This window comes from Amblyomma maculatum, chromosome 10, assembly GCF_055883805.1.
Source record: "Amblyomma maculatum isolate TAMU_Amacu chromosome 10, ASM5588380v1, whole genome shotgun sequence".
Classification (NCBI taxonomy): domain Eukaryota; kingdom Metazoa; phylum Arthropoda; class Arachnida; order Ixodida; family Ixodidae; genus Amblyomma; species Amblyomma maculatum.
The window spans coordinates 31,442,418-31,449,846 of record NC_139353.1 but is presented as its reverse complement, the minus strand read 5'-3'; the positions used below and the strand labels follow the sequence as shown (position 1 = coordinate 31,449,846).

Below are 7,429 nucleotides of genomic sequence, written 5' to 3'. Positions count from 1 at the left end.
ATAGTTAGCAACTACTGTTTTAGGTTCTATCCTACTACAGTGTCTATCTCGTGCTTCGCTCAAGTACACCTCATTTTTTTCCAGAGAAAAATCTAGTATAAGTACGTACAGACCGGCTGCATTTATGTATTTGCTGTTCATATCCCAATGTGTTAGTTCTATAGGCTCTGATTAGTCAATTTTTAAACAGAACAGCAATATTTTCTCTCACATCAGTATAGTTCTGTATTCATCGATTAACAAGAGCATCCAGGCAAACCTGATCAGTTTATGCGACACGTAATGAGCATAAGCTCGTAGTGTGTATTTAGACAGCTTTTCTGGTCATCCACTTACCGCCAGTGCAGACGGCTACATTGGTCAGAGAGACAATATAAGCCCACTGAATGCTGTCAAGAGAGAAAAATTTCGAACAGTGTAGAAAAGTTTTATTTGAAATTTCACACAAGTGAAACAAGTACTCGAAAAATTATTCATTAAATATAATGGTATATTGCGGGGTACGACCCCAATACCAAATATAATATGGTTTTGGTGTCGCACCCTGTACCTCCAACAAGATTTTACCAGGCACACTCCGACGTAGCCGCAACAGTTCACCGTCAGAGACACACTCGGAGGACCAATTCAAGAGCCTAGCTTCAGCGTCGTCGCTGTTCATTAGTCCAGCACTTGGTCATCGTCTCCGTGACTGTGTACCGTAACAATATATATCCAGAACATAATACAGCGTGTGCATGAAAACAATAACATGAAAGTAAAGTACATTAGCACAGTATAGAAAGAACCGTATCAACAGGAGTGCACATTTTGATTTCGAAATAGGCTATAGTCACTGAGAAATCAGTTGCACGGAGTGAATTTCTACTTTTCGTGGTAGTGTGCAGCACAATTTAGAAAAAGAAAAGCTTCCTGGATTAACTAAAGCCTTTACTTAGCAATATGTCTCAAGTTTGAAAATGCGAGGTTGCGTCCTCGCGTTCTTGGGGGAACGTGATTTCAGCAAGATGCTACAGGTAGCCGAGAAGGCTGCAATGCGGCGCTCAGCCCACGGTTTTGGTGGGGCTTTTATTGCTTGATCCAAACCTATAATAATACCTATAAGAATAATGGTCGCGACTAGGTGCGAATAAGATGAGAATGCACCGTGTGTAGAATTTCCACAGTATAATGCTCTAGAGAACTATTCTGTCGGACATCAAGCAGCATCAGCTCCGCCAAGCGTATCGATGTTCCCAACGTTTTGTTTCCACAAAGCATTCCTCAATAGGAATAAATTAAGGAATGCGAAAAGCAAGAACTATGTACAAGTTTATTTAGATTTGGCTAGGATGCCTCGATGCGCGCGTTCCCCCCGCCGCTCATTTGAATTAGGCTGCGCCCTCTCTCAGCAAGACTAGGAAACTCAATAATGTTTCTAGTTTGCACGCCTGCCACCACAAGCCGCTGGTGCCGAACACTCAAAACAACCGCGGGAATTCCGAACGTTCAACATTTCCCATCGATTTTGGGAAAACTGCAAATGCATTACAAGTCGCACGATGGGGCTCCACACTTTTGACAAAGACTGCACATCGCACGCCCCTTGTCGAACAGAACCAGCATTCATCAAAGTCACCGGCATTCTATAATTCGTTTAGAGAAAGTAGTAGTAGCAAGTGGTTCTTTATTATAATAGAATGAAATAAAATAATAAAAGAAGGAAAAGATTTTTTGCCTGCCCTGGTATCTGCTATCGAAATGAGCTGAAGCACATGAACTGGGGCTTAGACAAAAGGAGAGGCGTAGTATATGTCACTCGCGGAATCCCGCTATCATCCTCACGGTAGAGAAGCGGAATTATGAACAGCGTTTCACGATTCGAGGCGTGGCTCCGTTGGTTAAAGCGTTAGGCTGGGGATCCAAGGGAGGGAGGCTCGATTCCCGGTAGAGACAAGTTTTATTTATTTATCTTTAACTATCTCCCCCATTGTGGACAAGACAAATGACGTCACCAGGTCATGACGTCTCAATCTCGCGATATCCCGCGGAATCTCGCGAAGAAGTGCGACACTTCTCGCGAATAGACGACAGCAGAAGCCATTAAATACTTTCGCCTTAATATCACAGAAAGAGAGTATGCGCTCCCCGGCCTGTAGAGCGGGGTCGGCTCCTGTAGCCAGGAACGCGACACCGCATACTAGGTAATTAACCTGCTCGTTGCAAGTGTGAAGCAGTTTAAGCTCTCTGGAGCCCAGCGCACCAAAAGCTCCACCTGACAGGCCTGGCAATAACGCACGATTTCCCCTGCGATGGTGTCTCAGACGAGCGGTTTGAGATCAGAGGTGTGATTTCGGAAAGGGTGGAGGATGTAACGGACTCTTCGCATGGGCAATGAACCATGTTCATCCGGTAACAAGGATGCGATAGCCACAATTCTCAAGTAAAATCAGCTCTACTTCCCGTCCTGGCAAAATTGCTTCTATGTTGCTATTCCTGCGACCGACATGGCCCTACAGGATACAGAGTTCAGTGTAATTTGTTATCATTAAGACAATCTCGGGAGCCGCTTGCCATTTCAAAGCTTCTCTGGTGTATCGCTACCTTGCCCCAATTGAAGGGCTTCTGGCAAGCGAAGAAGAGAGTGGTTTATGAGTGTCCATCGAGCTTCTTTCGCTTGTTCGACATTTGTTTATACATTCATTATATCGGTAAAGCAGCGAAATGGAGACAGGTGATGCAAAAAATCTTGAGAAGTGCATCCTTAAGCTCCTAATTAGAAGGCTGTTTTCGTATACAAAACTATTTTCGTCTCACTCGCTCATAAACCAGTACTTGAATCATTGTTATTGGCTCTAATTAATTACCTAATTAAACTACGTCAACAATTTTGTCACTTGCACACCTTTCCTTGACGCCCTATGCTATGGTGCCATTCTTTTTCCCATATGCCAAATAGTTCCTCTTTTACAGCGCCGACAAAGTCATGCCTATTAAAAACTCATTTACATATACTGCACTGTACTTACTCATTAATAAATCGTTCACAGGAAAGGAAAGGCGCAGTATTTGTCACTCATTATTTTCGGTGTGCACCTGAACCGAGTCGTATTGTTAGAAAAGAAGGTAGGAAGGAAATTGAAAGAGGGGTCGTTGCAGGGCTGCCGATTAATTTCGACTCCCTGGGGATCTTTAACGTATACACTAACTCCGCACAGCACACGGAGACCTCTCCGTTCCGCCTCCATCGAAACGCACCCGCCGGCGATCGGTTTCGAAACTGGGCACTCCGCCACAGTAGTCGGGCATCTTGACTACTGCACCACCGCAGCGGGCATAAATGCCGAGGGACATTCAAGATTTGGACGATTTCGAACGGTATAACAATAGTTGGGTCGTGCACGTTAGACTCCCAGGTGATCCATATTATTAATGCGAAAGCATTACTTCGCTATGTTCACAGATTTCTGGCCGCAGACCGTGTCCGCAGAACGTGTCCGCAGATCGCGTCCGCAGATCCTGTCCGCAGGCAGTATCCGCAACAGCTGTGAGTAATTGATAAGTGGTAGAGGTTATGAGTGGTGTCAATCGATAGAGGGTGACGTAGTGTTGTTGCTGAAATAATAATTAGGCCAAAATGTAATTAGGTAATAATTTATAATAACTGGTCACAGAAAAGGAAAGACGCAGTATCTGCCGTACTTGTTCTGTGGACACCTGAACCGCGCGTAAGGGAAGGGAGGAAAGTGAGAGTGAGAGCGGAAAGAGGGAAAGGGGTGCCGTAGCGGATATGACGTCAAGGATATGACGTCAAGGATATGACGTCACGCAACCAGAAATAGAGCCGAAAAAAGGGCTTTGGAAGGAATTGGCGCGCAATTTGAAGGTACCAAAGAATAAAAATTGGTAAACAAGGAGTAAATTCATGTGAGGTAGATGATGTGACGTCACGCAACCGGAAGTAGATTCGGGAAAGGACATAGGAAGATATTTGCGCGCAATTTTAAAGTACCAAACACTAAAATGGACAAATAAGAAGTGAATTAAGCAACTAGAAGCAACCAGAAGCAACCAACAGCAGCATCCGAGGTTTCGCATTACTCCAATGTAGATTCTGCAGTGCTCTTTAATTTTTTACGGAGCCCTCCACTACGACAACTCTTTCTCTCTTTCCTATTTCACTCCCACCTTTCTCTCTTCTCTTGCAGCTCGGTTCAGGCAACACCACTTAATGTGTCTGCCGAGAAGTGTAACAGATATATGCACCTTTCCTTTCCTGTAAACTAAAATACATTTTGTTACAAGGGCTGAAGACAATGGCGTGTATGGCACGCGGCGGCTTTTATGTACGCCGGCGGCGACCCGATTGAAGGACTCAGCTATGGTGGCTAACTCAGCCGATACGAAGGGGGCGGCCGACATCGACATCGACGTGGATGCTGCAATTGCGCTTAGAAGAAAGCAATAATCCGAGAAGCGTAAAATTTCCTGTTAAGGGTTATATAAAGAGTAGACTCGTATTTAAGTATGTAAGTTCGTGCATATGACTCCTGTGAATGCAGCAATTACCTGAATTTTTTTACATGTGCAGAAGATCTGGACGTACGTCGATCTAACCTTGGGCGGTAACCTACGCAAGAGAGTAGGATAGTTTCATTGGCTAGGGCGAGCAGAAGCGTTTGTGGGCATACTTACCTGGTGCCGGCAGATCCGCGATCAGGAAATCGGACTGCTCGGGTGGAGGCCAGCCATTGCACATCGGCTGTGTTGAAACTCGCTACTGCACCCGAAATGCGGGGCAGATGGGGCATACAATTTTTGGTAGTGTGGGGTGTGGCGTTCGCGCCCTCCCCCGCTGCACTGAAATCTAAAAATAGAATGCGCATTTGCTGAGGTCGTGAGGGAAGGAAGGAGAATGGGATGAAGAGAGGTGTAGTACGTAGTGCAATACTACCGGTATTGAATGTTGAAATCGGCAATAAAGACAAACAAAAAAAGAACGTTCAGTTTAGTATCCTCAGAGCATGGCGGTATGTAAGGCGAGGTACAGTACGTATGCATCCGCCTTTCTTTTTCTCAAAGCCGACGGAGGGCTTAGGTTTTATTTGGATCTATCCCAAGCCGACTCAAGCTATGAGAACCGACGTCGTGAAGGGCTCAACAGATTTATACCACCCAGGTTTCTTTAACGTGCACTCCCACATAGACTCTCATCAGCTGAGTGCAATCGGACACGACGGTTACCGCTATATAAGGCGACATTTAGCCATAGCTGGTGAGGAACTACCACCAGTAGTTCCTGGTCCTGCGGGGCTGGGACGGTAGGTCAACGCCGCTTGCGGCGGGGCTAGCCAGCCACCGAATTTTTATCTGTTGTAGGCCGTCATTGCACCCGCCACCGCTTCGGTGGTGGTGGATGACGGCCATTGTTGCGGCGCGCGTCTTTCTCTCCCTCTTCTTTTTTCTTTCTTTAATTTCTCTTCTGTCCGCACGAGGCAGCGGAGATGGCTCAGCTACAGAGCCAGTAGCAGGCCCGTGCATTTTCTTTTCATTCTTCCTACAGCCCCCAACAGCAACATAGCTAGTGAGGCACTGAAACGATAGATTTAATTCTCCGGTCATCAGCAAAGGCGGTGCTTGGTCGAAAAACACGTCATACTTGGGCCGAAAGTCTACGTCACACAAGTGTTGGGAAAAGAAATTCATCTCACGCGTGGATGCCTAAAATAATAGTAATCAAAAATAGCAATTTTGATCTAAATTAGAACATGGGCAACAGAAAAATTTAAATTTCCACATTGATGCATGTAGTTCAGCGTCTCAAATGAAATAGGAGAGGCGCATCCGCCGCGGTGAACCAGTGGTTATGCCGCTCGGCTACTGAGAGTACCCGAGTTTGAACCCGGCCGCGTTTCGATAGATTTCTTTTTATAGGAAGGGAAAGGCGCGGTAACTGTCTCACTTGTTTGCTGTGGACACCGCAACCGCGCCGTAAGGGAAGGGAAGAAGGTGGGAGTGAAAGAGGAAAGAGAGAAAGAGGAGCCGTAGTGGAGGGCTACGGAGTAATTTCGACCACCTGGGGATCTTTAACGTGCGCTGAGATCGCACAGCACACGGACGCCTCTTCGTTTCGCCTCCATCGAAACGCAGCCCTCGAGGTCGGGTTCGAACCCGGGTACTCCGGCACAGTAGTCGGGCGTCTTACCACTGCACCACCCCGGCGGGGCCGCGTTTCGATAGAGGCGAAATGATGCCAGTGCGCGTTAAATATAATAATAATAAAATTAGGGGGACACACAAGCTCCGCTGTTGAGGTTATGACGCGACAGCGTTTAACACACATTAATAATTTGTTCATAGGAAAGGAAAGGCGCAGTATCGTTCACACTTGTTCTGCCGACACCTGAACCGCGCCGTAGGGGAAGGGAAATAGATGGGAGTGAAAGCGAAAATAGAGAAAGGAGTGCAGTAGTGGAGGGCTCCGGAGTAATTTCGATCACCTGGAGATCTTGTTGCTGAGGCTGTAGGAAGAAGGAAAAGAAAATGCACGGGCCTGCTACTGGCTCTGTAGCTGAGCCACCTCCGCTGCCTCGTGCGGACAGAAGAGAGAATAGAGAAGAAAAAGAAGAAGGAAAGACGCTCCGCAACAACAGCCGTCGTCCACCACCTAAGCGGTGGCGGGTGCAATGACGGCCTACAACAGATAAACATTCGGTGGCTGGCTAGCCCCCGCCGCAAGCGACGTTGACCTACCGTCCCAGCCCCGCAGGGCCGGGAACAGCCACCCTTCTTGGGAATCTTTAACGTGCGTTAACAGGTGTGCTCTAAAAGCACTAGCCTTACGGGCCACCACAAACGGGAACAAATGAGGTAATGCAGAGTAGGGCATGATGATGATGATAAACTCTTTATTTATTCCCAAAGAAGGGGAACCAGCCGAAAGGCTGGTTGCACTGCTTAGAGAAGGTCAGCAGGGATCCCTTGGGACTCTGCGGCCTCCAATGCGCGCAAAATGAGCTGGCGCTGTTGGGCGAGCTCGGTGGTATGCAGGAGGGACTCCCACGCATCCACTGTAGCTGTTTTGTCTGCGTTGTGTCGGGTCGACGCTTGGCCAGCGTCACGACGCATAAAATTGTCGTTTGCTAGCATCGCAATAAAGTTACACACACACACAAACACGCACGCACGCACGCACGCACACACACACACACACACACACACACACATACATACATACATACATACATACATACATACATACATACATACATACATACATACATACATACATACATACATACATACATACATACATACATACATACATACATACATACATACATACACACATACATGCATACATACATACATACATACATACATACATACATACATACATACATACATACATACATACAAACATACATGCATACATACATACATACATACA

At 46.5% G+C, this 7,429-nt stretch overlaps 1 non-coding gene across 1 annotated transcript; it reads left to right on the top strand.

The window, feature by feature from the left end:
- The first annotated feature begins 4,666 nt into the window (after positions 1-4,666).
- LOC146176060 (U1 spliceosomal RNA) lies at positions 4,667-4,834 on the top strand. The gene has a single exon (XR_014701645.1). It is a non-coding gene; the product is annotated as a U1 spliceosomal RNA (small nuclear RNA).
- Positions 4,835-7,429: the final 2,595 nt, after the last annotated feature.